Source organism: Dipteris shenzhenensis, chromosome 17 (assembly GCF_047967505.1).
Source record: "Dipteris shenzhenensis isolate YYH24624 ecotype China chromosome 17, Dip_SZ_1.0, whole genome shotgun sequence".
NCBI classification, from domain to species: Eukaryota; Viridiplantae; Streptophyta; class Polypodiopsida; order Gleicheniales; family Dipteridaceae; genus Dipteris; species Dipteris shenzhenensis.
Window position 1 is genome coordinate 43,418,339 of NC_141612.1, and position 13,129 is coordinate 43,431,467.

Below are 13,129 nucleotides of genomic sequence, written 5' to 3' on the forward strand. Positions count from 1 at the left end.
TACATGCTCCCAACTTGGCATTTTGGTGGCATCATTGAACTTTTCTACAAACTCTATGACCATTTTGAGGCTGAGGTAGCACGAGAGGGGGTCGGCTACTTATTGAAGGCCCATGGCCTAGATATAGTTGCAAAGGGCTTGGAAGCTGGCAGCATTATGATATTATAGCTTAAAGCCCTTTGTGCCACAACAATATTGAGAGTGTACCACCACTCCTCTAAGATTTTGTAGCCAAACTGCACCAAGGGACGAGAAGTGAGTGGTCTACACACTGTGCTCCATGAAATTTGCAAGTGTTTCCACATCCACAATGCGCTACTTCTTTATGGGGGAGGAGCTCAAATGTTTAGTGGATTGCTCAAGCTCAGGATTTGGCAATTTGGTCCATCTGAGAAGGGCAAGAAATTGAGATGGTGCAGGAGCTAGAGGGTGTGGTAGAGGGTGGGAAGAAAGAGGAGGCTTTGCGACTTGGGATTTCACTTTCAAAACCAAAGACCAACTTGTTGCTTGAGAAGGGGTCATTTATCCCCACAGAGAATGTGGACTGTCAGGGAAGCCGAGAGGCAGTTTGGAAGGTAGGTGGAAGTTGTGGAAACTCTGCATAAAATTTGAAAGCAATTTGGTACAACTACTAATGCAAGAATTGAGCGATGGAATGGCTCCTTATATAGAAAATATGGTGATGTAGCGGGTCAATGCTATCCTTAATGTAGTGGTGTTATATCATAGTAAGTTAGCATTATATCACAATGGGTCAGTGTTACATCACAGCAGATCATTGTTACATCGTAGTGGGTTTGACGTCGTTGAATTGGCCTTATAGTTGCATCATAGCATTAGCAAAGTCACTACGTTATCCAGTTGTGGAATTAAGAGTTGCTACATGAGCATTATCATATCAATTGGAATTATATTGTAGTGGGTTTATAGTCGTTGTGTTGCCCATAAAAGAATGACTTGGATGTCGCTATGTTACCAGTCCATTGCATTAGCCTTATAGAAAAGAGTTGATTTTTTTGGCCTACTTAGGGTTCGATTGGAATGTTGACCTTCCTAGATTTCACCTATGGACTTGGGGAAGTCTTCTTAGGGTTTCGACCGGAATGTTGACCTTCCTCGATTTCACCTCTGGACTTGTGAGTGCATGGGGAAGGCTTCTTGACACTATGATTGACTTTCGCTAGAATAGACTACCAAATAGTGTGGCGGGGATGACCTAGGGACCCTAAAACTTGAATTATGCCTAATCCCAAAACCTAGTCACCTAAGTTGAGTCATGATGTGCTGAATCACTTACTGTTATCTTGTAGTGCTCGGGTTGACCTATGACCAATGAGAGGGTGCTATTTTTACGTAAGACTCAAGGCTTTGTTGTGGTGACATGTTGTTTTCACCTATCCCTTGGGCCTTCTATTTTCACCTAGACCCTATAATTTTATAAATAAAATTAGAATGGTGGGTTCTTGGAGTATCTCATCTCTTTCAAAGCCACGTAGGTGGTGAACACCCCTATAACTAGGGAAGATAGTGGAGCCTTGGAGTTGTAAATGAATGGTGCTATCAACTTGTCGATGTTTACTTGCATGGTCTCAGCATGAGCATGTTGGTATATGTGCAATGCCCACCTTTCATATGTAACCACCAATGTTCCATAGTGCCCTTTTGTAAGCCCCCATTATGAGGAGAAGCCATGGTGTGAGCATTGGACATTGGTAGGATCCTAGTTTTTGACACTAGATGAGGTCTCATGGTGATTGTTTGATGGTGGTTAGGAGATGGTAGAAGCAACAACGTACCCCTCGGGGGTTTGGGGGTAGTTCCCTTGATCCTACGGGTCTAGGGGAAACTCCCCATTCGGGGGTAGTGCCCCCAATGGAGGTGTGGGGGAAATACCCCCAATGGTGGGGTTCGGGGCATGCCGGTAGACCCCAACGCGCAACGGTATGCCCTCCATTGCATTCGTGTGTGAATTTACTTAGCATGCATGGTCGATGGTCAATGGTCAATGGTCTTTCGCCGATGGCAAAATTCATGCAAACATGTGCCACCGTCCTCACACTTAGTCACACAATGTGCTAAGTCAATATGCATGTGCCACTGCCATCCCCCTAATGTGGTGGAATCGGTCCACTACGAAGCACTATATAAGGAGCACATCAAATGCCAATACCCCTACTTCAAGTCCTTTTCCTATGTCTAGATTGCCATCGAAGCTCTACTAGAGAGCGCCTGGGTCGACAGCACCATCAGTTGTATCTGTGCTAATACAGAATTTTTATTCTTCTCTATTGTGTCTATTCTTTGGTTATTGTACTATCAATGTTGTCAAATGATCTCTCCACTGCATCATATTTCTATAGAGCATCCATTGGAAGTAGTATGGCCTTGAGGTCTTGGTATCCTCGTGGGTCAGCTTGATCTTGTGTGAACCCTGTGTTGATTGCCATCTTCAAAGCTGGTACCTTCACAGTACGAGAAATGGTAGGTTCTTGTCGTTAATACTAATCTTGATGTCATAGTGAAATCTACAGTAGAGGTGGAACTTAATGGTTTGCCATTGAGAACCCAACGAGGCTCACCAATTGCTTCTGATTTTGACTTGCCTTGCGATGCAATAGGTTCATGTGTGCCTGTGCCCTTTTTTGGAGTAGGTTCATGTGGGGCTACCGCCGCGTGCCACTGATGACCTTCTTCCTTGTAGCATAAGGATTCAAGGCTCAGGGGTTTCACCTCACAAACTTTTAGTATACCACGTGCATTCAAAAGGAGGGGTATTTTAATTCAAATTTATGAAAAAACTTAACAAGATTACAATAACAAGAGGGGTTTTTTAAATCAATTTTACAAAATTATCACTTAGTTCATAAGTAAAGAGGGGTGTCTTTATTGGGGGAAACATTTTAGCTGAGGGGTTTTTTAGATACCCCTTGAATGCACGTGATACATAGGGTTTCTTAGTAGTGTAGCCCCTGAGATTCAAGGGCATAGTGATGTTATCTATGAACTCATTGAGAAACCTTCTTTCCTTCAATGGGAAAGCAATAGGTTCTCATGGGGCTAACTCCATCTTAGAGGCACGTTCTTGTGGGTCTATTGCTATGGTGGCACTTAAAGAGTCTAGAGATTGGCTTGTGTCTTTGGAGCAGTCGATGGAAGGTAGAATAGCCGTGTGGCAGGTCCTAGGTATCCAAATATAAGCATTACCTTTATCATAGCCCTGAGATTTTAGCAACCACTTAGAGATCCACCTTGGATTACTTTTTTGCATCTTGGGCTCAAATCCCTCTCCAAGCCCTTGGCTCATGTCTCCCATATCCTCTGATCCCATAGAATGGACATCATGAATGGGGGCAACAATCTCAAGAGGCTCATGATTTCCTCTTCCCTTTCCTCTACCTCCTGGCCTCCCACGCATCTTTCTAGGTTATGGTGAAAGTGGAGAGATGGGCTATCATCTCTGGGATCCAGAAGCAAAGAAGATCATACGCAGCCATGTTGTGGTCTTCAATGAGAAGAAGATGCATAAGGCACCCATGAGGGATGTGGAAATGAGGAGAATCACTTTCCAGGATGTGAATCCACCTGCATATGTTGATAGACAGCAAGCTGTCCATGCACCAAATGTGCAAGAAATGGTACCACCAAGTACTCCCACAGGTATACAATCAAGGGTAGATGATGGATCATCTATTGGTGGAAATGATGAGCCAAATGTGGCTGATATGCAGGTGGGACAACAAGCTAAAATGCCCTTGAGAAGATCTTCTAGAGTGTCTAGACCACCTGATAAGTTTATTCCAGGGGTAGACTATGTGATGCTTACTGATTGCGGGGAGCCTTCTTGCTACAAAGAGGCTATGATGCGCAAGGATCAACGCAAGTGGGAGTATGCTATTATGCAATCAGAGATGAGTTCACTTATGAAGAATAAGACTTGGGACTTGGTTTCTTTGCCACATGGAAAGAAAGCATTGCCATGTAAATGGGTCTACAAGATGAAGGTCATAGGTGATGATGTCCCTAGGTACAAGGCCCGTTTGGTTGCTAAAGGGTTTAAGCAAGAGAAGGGTGTGGACTTTGATGAGATATTCTCTTCGGTTGTGAAGATGACCACACTTAGATGCATGCTTGGACTAGTGGCAGTAGAGGATATGGAGCTTATGCAGATGGATGTCAAGACAGCTTTCTTGCATGGGGATTTGCATGAGGAAATTTACATGGTGCAACCGGAAGGCTTTGAAGAAAAGGGCAAAGAGCATTTAGTTTACAAGCTGAAGAAGAGTCTCTATGGTCTTAAGCAAGCACCTAGAGAATGGTATCAGAAGTTTGATGCTTTCATTCGGTCCCAGGGTTTTAGAAGGAGTGAAATTGATCACTGCCTCTACACTAAAAGGGCTAAGGATAATAGCCTGATAATCCTAGCACTATATGTGGATGGTATGCTATTGGCTAGCAAGAATACTTATGAGCTAGATGCCTTAAAGGCCAAGTTGCATGAGGCCTTTGATATGAAGGATTTGGGACTTACAGGTCATATTCTTGGTATGCGCATCACGCGTGATCGGAGTAGGAAACTCCTTTGGCTTTCACAAAAAGATGTTGAGAGATATGGTGCCATGAGCACATAGATTAAAGGGCTAAGGTATGGTATAAGAAAGAATTAAAGTAGCCACCCGAGGATGTGGACTACAAGATGTGAAGATGTGGATTGAGGATATCCACAAGGAGAGATGTGGATGAGAGGATCCCACATGGTTTGACTATTCTAAAGGCTCTCTCTATATAAGAAGCCTATCATGTATTGTTGAGAATACACCTATTGCAAGAGATATAGATTTGCTATCTCCCTCTCATGTCTTACTTAGTGTGGTTTGAGCCTCCTTAGTTCTTCCGCTGATCTTGTGTGCACTAGGCTAGTACGATCCGCACTTTGACATGGTATCAGAGCATAGGTTTAGCTCTCCTAGTTTAGCTCATTAGTAGTTCACTAGGATTGCTCCCATTCCTAGATTAGTTTCAGAATGTGAGATTAGTTTTAGGTCTCGAGAGTTTCTCGCTTCTAGTTTTTTGCGAGAGATTCCTTGGGTTCATTTCCATTGTGAGAGTTTTCTTTTCTGAGAGAGATTTTGAAACCATCTACAATAACGACTCTTGAGTCTTCAAAGCTCAAGCGTCTGCATAGCCAACAACAAACGAGGACTTAACCATTTTCAGTGACCTTCAGAGGCTTAGAGGGCTGGTAGTGCATACAACTCTACAGTAAGCTACCCCTTGCTCATGACTCCTCCAAAGCCATATCAGCCAAGCATGGGCTCAAGAGAGCAAAGAAGGCATCAACAGCGTCTCAAGCTCTCAATCCTCCAACGTTGGAACTCCCAACTCCTTTTGACGGCCTCGGCAGCCTACATCATTCAGTCGCTCCATCGATGCCCACAGCGCCAAAGCTTCTCCTGCTCCAACCGCCACCACAGCAAGACCTAAGGCCTGCACAAGCTCCAAATGGCACATGTACAAAGCTTCTGCCAAGCTTCAGCATCTCTGTAGCTAGCTCAGTGACCCTTGGCTCCATTTCAGTCGATGCCAACAATGTGCACCGAACTGCGCCTCTAAGTGAACTCCTCTACAGCTTCCTCCATCATCACAAGGCTCCGCAATGCTCTGCAATAGCCTCCTTCTCAGAGGCCAACAACAATCGCTTTAGAATCAAGAGCCTCTGCAAAGAAATTCGAATAGTAAGCTATGTTATGTAACGAGCCGTGGTTTCTGGTAGCTGGACGCAGGGATTCATACATCAGCATAACTAGAATGCTGCATTTTGGCACCGTCGGACATGGCAGTGGGTAGCTCAACATCGGCGATCGCTTCTCTGATTAGCAATGGCTCTACAGACTACACCTTCACCAAAGAGCATCGCTCTGACCACACAGGCCTCCCAAGCCTCACGCAGAGCTCAGCGTCAATGGGCTAATAGCCTCCACGCATCAAGCAGCCTCCATCGTCAACACACAGTCGTCGTCGACGCCCATTCTCTACGCACTATACTGTGTCGCCTCGCCGTCGTAGCAGAAAGCCTTTTCCTTCTTTCTCCTCCAAGATTCTGCCAAGGTTCCCATTGACTGCCACATGTCAAGATAATAATTAACGAGGGTTATTGAAAGTACCCAAGGTTCAGTTTATGGTTAGGTTGAATTGCATGGCTTAGTGAGACCATGGTTAAGTTAATCTAGACTTGGGTTAACTAACTTGGGTTAGAAGGTTGCCACATGGCACAAGGCCACCTAAGCACACAGCCCCTGCCAAGCACAGTCCTGCAAGCAGCATGTGAATAGCCAAGCCACATCATCAAAGGCCCCTCTTCTTCACAAAAGCTTTGACAAAGCGTAACTTCCAATCCACGAAGAATTTGGACATACTCCGAAAAGGAAAAGTGATCGTCTTTTCGAGCTCCACGCGCCTGTTAAGTCAGAATCATTGTATGCAATTAGACACTGCCAATATTGAAATAATTCAATTGGTAAGACCTTTGCAACCATTGGAAAAGCAAAGCATGAATGCGAACATCGATGTAAAAAGCAAGCCGAAAGCACAAGTGTATGAGGTGACCATAGCCCGAAACATGGCATCCACACATAAAGCATTAAGGCACATGGAAGAACAAAGCATCATGCAAGAAGCTGGGACACAAGGAAGAAGATTGTAGATTGAAGAACCAGCAGGTCAACTACATAGCATCGTCATCAAGCCATGAGCCAAATGGTGACATCAATGGAATGTATTGAGAAACGAAAAACCTTGCCAACCTTGCCTATATGTTTGTAATCAAGCCTGACCACTGAGAGTAGCTATGAAAGCACCCAGGGGAGGTATTGACATGTAGAAGCCACACTTGACCACCTTAAGTAGCATGTATGCACTAAGGGGAGGTGATGGAATGTAACTCACATCTGACCACCTTGCAGTAGCCAAAGGATCATGGCACCAAGGGGAGGTGTTGAGAGATATGGTGCCATGAGCACATAGATTAAAGGGCTAAGGTATGGTATAAGAAAGAATTAAAGTAGCCACCCGAGGATGTGGACTACAAGATGTGAAGATGTGGATTGAGGATATCCACAAGGAGAGATGTGGATGAGAGGATCCCACATGGTTTGACTATTCTAAAGACTCTCTCTATATAAGAAGCCTATCATGTATTGTTGAGAATACACCTATTGCAAGAGATATAGATTTGCTATCTCCCTCTCATGTCTTACTTAGTGTGGTTTGAGCCTCCTTAGTTCTTCCGCTGATCTTGTGTGCACTAGGCTAGTACGATCTGCACTTTGACAAAAGAGTATGTTATAAAAGTATTGCAGCGTTTCAATATGGAGGGGGGGAGGCAGTGAGTAATCCATTTCCTCCATATGTGAAATTGAGTCATACAGATAGTCCCAAATCAGATGAGGAAAGGGCCATGATGGCCAAGGTTCCTTATGCATCAGCAGTTGGGAGTCTTATGTATGCTATGATAGCTACTAGACCAAACATTGCATTTGCAGTGGGAGTTGTTAGCCGGTATATGGCTAATCCAGGAAAGAGGAATTGGGAGGCAGTTAAGTGCATCATGAGGTACATGAAGGGTACCAACGAGATGTGCATCTACTTTGGTAAAGGAGACATGTGTGTACTTGGGTACACAGATTCAGACTATGCAGAGCATGTGGATAGTAGGAGATCCACTTCTGGGTATGTGTTCACCTTTGTAGGTAGTGCAATGTCGTGGATGTCTCGCGCACAAAAGTGCGTTGCTTTGTCTACCATAGAGGCTAAGTATGTTGCAGCCATAGAGGGTTGCAAGGAGGCTATATGGCTTGATCGGCTAGTGGGAGATTGGGGGATTCATACAGGTGTACCAACATTGCATAGTGATTCCATGAGTGCTATTCAGCTAGCACGAAATCCGGTCTTTCATGCAAAGACCAAACACATTGAGGTCAGGTACCATTTCATCAGGGAGGTACTTGAGGACAAGTGCATAGAGCTTGTCAAGGTTCATACAGATGATAACCCTGTAGATATGCTGACGAAGAGTCTACCTAGTTAGCGGTTTGAGTATTGTCGTGTATTGATGGGCATTGGATAGTATGCTCACTGTTCTCCCTTAAAGACACATTGTCCTTTAAGTGGGAGGTTGTGGGGGTTAAAGGTCACTATGCCTTTACCCCGGTTATGTACAATACTCAAACACATATATAAATGAATGAAAAAGAAGATTAGGGTGGTTCTGCACCCACCAAAACTTGTGTGGCTCTTTGTTTCTCTCTCTCCCTCTTCCGTTCTTGCTTCCGTTGAGAGCACTCTCAGGGGGGGTGTAGAAAGTCCAAGAATGCAAGTTAAATAACGGGAAAGTAGGATGAAGTGGCAAGATTCCTTGTGCCAACCCTCCACTTGTCCTCCTAGATGTTTGAATGTATTATAAAATTGGGAAGAGGCCAAGGGACTATCTTAGACTTGGGATATTGGGGTTGATGTATGTGGAAAAATGAGGCAAAGGGTTGTTGCACACAATTGAGAGTGCATAACTTCCTAGCCCACATGGGACACTCTTCCACACACACCATGCATGTGGGAGGATGCATTTATTGGGAGAGACCCCCTCTCTTGGATATAAAAGGAGGGGGCTATTCCTTGATGGAACACGCTCATTCTTATAAAGCCACCTAGCTAGTACTTTGATTTCCCCCCCCATCTTTCCAATAAAGCATGACTCTCTTTCCTTGATGTCTCCATCTCTACATTCCACCTCCCATCATGTACATGCTCCTTTTCCCCCTCTTAATCTTTTTTTCCCCACCTATGTTAATGCTTCTTCCCTCATGTTCCCTTTTTCTCCATGGCCCTCGAGCATTGCTATGCCTAGCATCTAGCCTCATGCCTCAAATTCTTTTCTAGTTAATAGAATTGGTGTGGCTGCTAGGATCAAAATCTCCATGGCTAGTGGTATAAAATTCGTTACTCCTATGGTTGGGTGTAGTTCTACAGCACCTTCCATGTGCAATTCTTTGCTTCTGCGCTTCCAATATGCGTATCTTCTGCTCATAGTTCTTCATCTCTGTGACTGCAGAACTTCTCAATTTTTGCGCCTTTAGTCTACGGTTCTTGCGCATCTTTTGGGTTCCTATGCAGCGCCATGCATCTTCTAGTCAACTGCACTTGCAAAACCACTCATGCGCATCTGCCACACCCGCATGCCCCCTGGTTGCAGCTAGCGCATCTATGCATCACGGACAGATCACGAATCGTGATTGTTTTCTGAGGTCCTGAGTCTTCTGGTGCATCTACGCATCGTGGACGATCGCGACTATTTTCCTGGGTTCCTGCATCTTCTAGCGCACCTGCGCATCGCGGACAGACTTTTTGGGCTCCTGCAAAAGATCTCGTGCCCCTATCCTCTTCTTCTTCTCTTTCTCTTCTCTTCTCCTCTCCTCTCCTCTCGTTTTATTAAGGATTGGGAATTGAACCCAAGACCTGCCCATTCACAAAAGGAAGACTTACCAATGGGCCAGCAAATAGGAAGTGATGAAAGTGTAAAGATATTGCTTATATGGTGAAATCTCATGAACTGTAACTCTCTAACCGTAGGGAGTTTCATCTTGTTGTAAAAAGCAAAAGTACTTCATTTCATGAGCTCTATTCATATCTGATACTAGATCGTAGATTCTAAACTTTTTCAAGTTCACTCCTTGGACGCACGCCACATGAGGAGGGTGACGGCTACCAATTAGCGAGATCTCTTTCTTGATGTCGATCTTCAACAACTGATTGTACAATGCATTGTTCAAGGAGACGACGGGTGGGATGATACACCATGGATGATTCAAGATGAAGAATTAGTAATACACTGGGAGGACTTTGATTTCAATTCTACTCATTGTGCAGTGATCGAGCTACTTGCTGCATTGGAGGTAATTAAAAGGGTGACATTCTTTGAAGGGTGGGATGCTCCCCAAGCTTGGGGGGAGATTTGGCGCATCTGCTTATTAATTCCTGTGGATAAGCTCGTCTTGAATGATTTCTTCTCCATCTCATTACAAAGATTTCTAAGGCTCGGATATGGTTGGTAATGTTTTGACAAAGGAATCCCTTTGTACCTAATCAACCTTTTGTGCCTCATTTTGAGCTTCAAGTCCTAATTCTTTTTGGTCTAAAGATAAACTATCAATAAAGGATTGCAAGTTTATTTGGTGCTGAACGTCTTGCTCAAGTATTGAATTCTCCCCACCTCTCCTTCTACTTATCTTGGACTACCGAGAAACTTGGGATGTCCGGATTTTAGTCTTGGTGCGATGACATCTTGGATCCTCCAATTTGACAGTGCATACAAACTTGCGACCAAGGCTGCTAGTGTGGGTGTGAAGCTCACTTCACCAGGGGGTGAGGTGTATTGTTATAGCAAGTCTGCACCAACAAGTACTTGCAACCAAGTTGAGTACTCGGCACTCATTTTTGGGCTACAAAAGGCGCAAGAACATCGCATCAAGCAACTTGAGGTACAAGGAGATTCTCAACTCGTGTGCGAATAAGTTAGTGGAAGGTGGAAGGTGCAGAGTGAAGGCTTGGTTCCATGACATCAACAAGCGTTGGAACTTTGCCAACAATTTGAAGAGGTAAAAATTCAGCATATCCCTCGAGCTCAAAATATAGTTGCTGATTTCTTGGCACGTGAAGCTTGTACTTCAATCACGCATGAAGCGAGTGGAAGCACCGCCCCAACAAATCTGCAAGCCATGAAGGAGGCTGATCATTTGTAAGGAATGCAAAGGTTGTGGTCATCATGAAACTAAGTGTTGGGCATATTTGATACGAGTTTAATGACTTTGGAAGATCATCAGAAAGGTCCTCAAGGACATTGCTCAAAAGAAGGATGCCAAATCACACACCCCTTGAAGAAATAGCATGGCGATTACAAGAACTGGAAGAAGCTGAAGGTGATGTGCAAGCTCTCCAATTGTTGATATTTGTCATGGCATTCTTGTTTGCCTTGATGAACAACCTCATGCAGCGTCATGTCTCTAACCCTCACTTATAAATATGGATGTGATATCATGAGGGTTGGTCCTTTTAATATTATCTACGAGCTATTCTATGTTGAAGATTCTTCCCATGTAGTATTTCACAATACACTAGTTACACCCTACCCTACCTATGTGTGCTTTGTGGATGTATCTTCACCTGATTTTCAGTTCAAGCTACCTCTTTCCATTGTTTGCCAATAGATAAGCCTCATTTCATCTCTCTCTTTTCCATTTTCCAAGCATGGTTGACATTCCCATGTTCTGTGGATGGGTTGAAGAAAATCGAAATGAGTATCTTGTGGCCTTCAAGCGCTGTTGTGTTTCTCTCAAATTTCTTACTGAAGATAGATGGCTGTTGGTTCTTCCCACATTTCTAGAGGGTTTGGCTCAAGTGTGGTATGAGAAGCCGGCCGATGACGTTCGCCAAAGCTGGCCAAGGTTAACAGCAACGATGATTGAGTATTTTGGCAAAGAAGAGGAGCCAGAGAATGTGTACCTGTAGGTGGCAAACTTGAAGCAGTCAGAAGGTGAGATGGTGCATCGATATGTGGATCGAGCGGCCATGCTCCTGGACCATTTAATTGCCACACAGGAGGACAATGCCGGATTTTGAGCTAGAATGACTTAGCATGTGCTGGGCTACCTTGTAGTAGGAGCAAGTGACGAATTCCACCTCAAGCTTATATGGGAGAATCCAGAAACTATGGTGCAAGCACATGATATTGCTCAAAAGTTTGATAAAGTTCAGTCTTGCTTCAAAGAAGAGAATTGTCCCTCCGCAACCCCTTGAATTCTTGCAACAACAACCTGGGGGGTCTAACTCAAGGGCATACCCCCACCCCTCACCAGGGATGTATCCACCACCTCCACCTCAAATGTATGGTCTCCCTTAGATGCTTACCCTCAACAAGGAGTATATCCTCAACCTCCGCCTAGAAGATTTCCCTAGCCTCACCCACGAGCCCCCCTCCTTCCTACTTCCCCGGCCCCTCCTGCTAAAGAAACCAGAGTCAATGACCTAGCCAAGGCCCTGAATGATCTTCAGCTTGAGATGGTGGGCATTAAAAATCAAGCCAATCGCCCTCCAAGAGAACGTGCCAATGTTGTGTGCTACGAGTGCCACCAGAAGGGTCATTATCGCACGAAATGTCCCAATATTCCAAGGGTGAATCTTTTAAGTGAATCAGGCACCAAGGATTCTGACGTAGAGATCATTGACCTCGAGAAAAGAAGTCATACCACCTCGGACCCCTCTCCAAACCGGGCTGCCCTAGGAAGAAGGTGTCCTTCTCAGAGCCCTCAGATGCTGACATGGCAGACCCACCAACAAAGAAGCCTAAAAGATCTCGTAGGAGTAAGTGGTCACCCTCGGATTTTTCTATCGACTCGGGCAAGAGGACTATTCGGTCATTCAGGACCTTGTTCATCGGTCTTTGAGCATCATGCTCCCTCAACTAATAGCATTAATCCCTAAGGTGAGACGTGAGCTGCAACAAGGGCTCTCAACAAGGAGGAGCAATAAAAAGGGAAAGGTACGAGAGGTTTCTTCTATCTCTGAAGAAATTGATCGGCACCCACATACAGTAGTCATCATAGATAATTGCCGTGTCAAAAGTGTGTGTCGGTGGGGGAGCTACATATAATACCATGGTGCCCCGAATCATGAAGAAATTGAATTTGAAATGCACAAGGCATTCCTCCACTTGAATCAAGGTAGCAGATGGTCGACGACTCGCCACCCTAGGAGTCATTGAGGATTTGCCCATGGTTGAGAAAGAGTGATGCAATCAGCTATTGGAAGACATGACACATGTCTTTTGTTTCTTCTAAGGAGAAGATCCCGGTGCAACCAGGTGCCACTAAACCAGAAGAAGAAGAGGAGCAAGATGGTCAAATTCATAATAACTCCCAAGTGTTATTATGAATTTGACCATGGTTGAGAAAGAGTGATGCAATCAGCTATTGGAAGACATGACACATGTCTTTTGTTTCTTCTAAGGAGAAGATCCCGGTGCAACCAGGTGCCACTAAACCAGAAGAAGAAGAGGAGCAAGATAGTGATACTCTCATCCTCG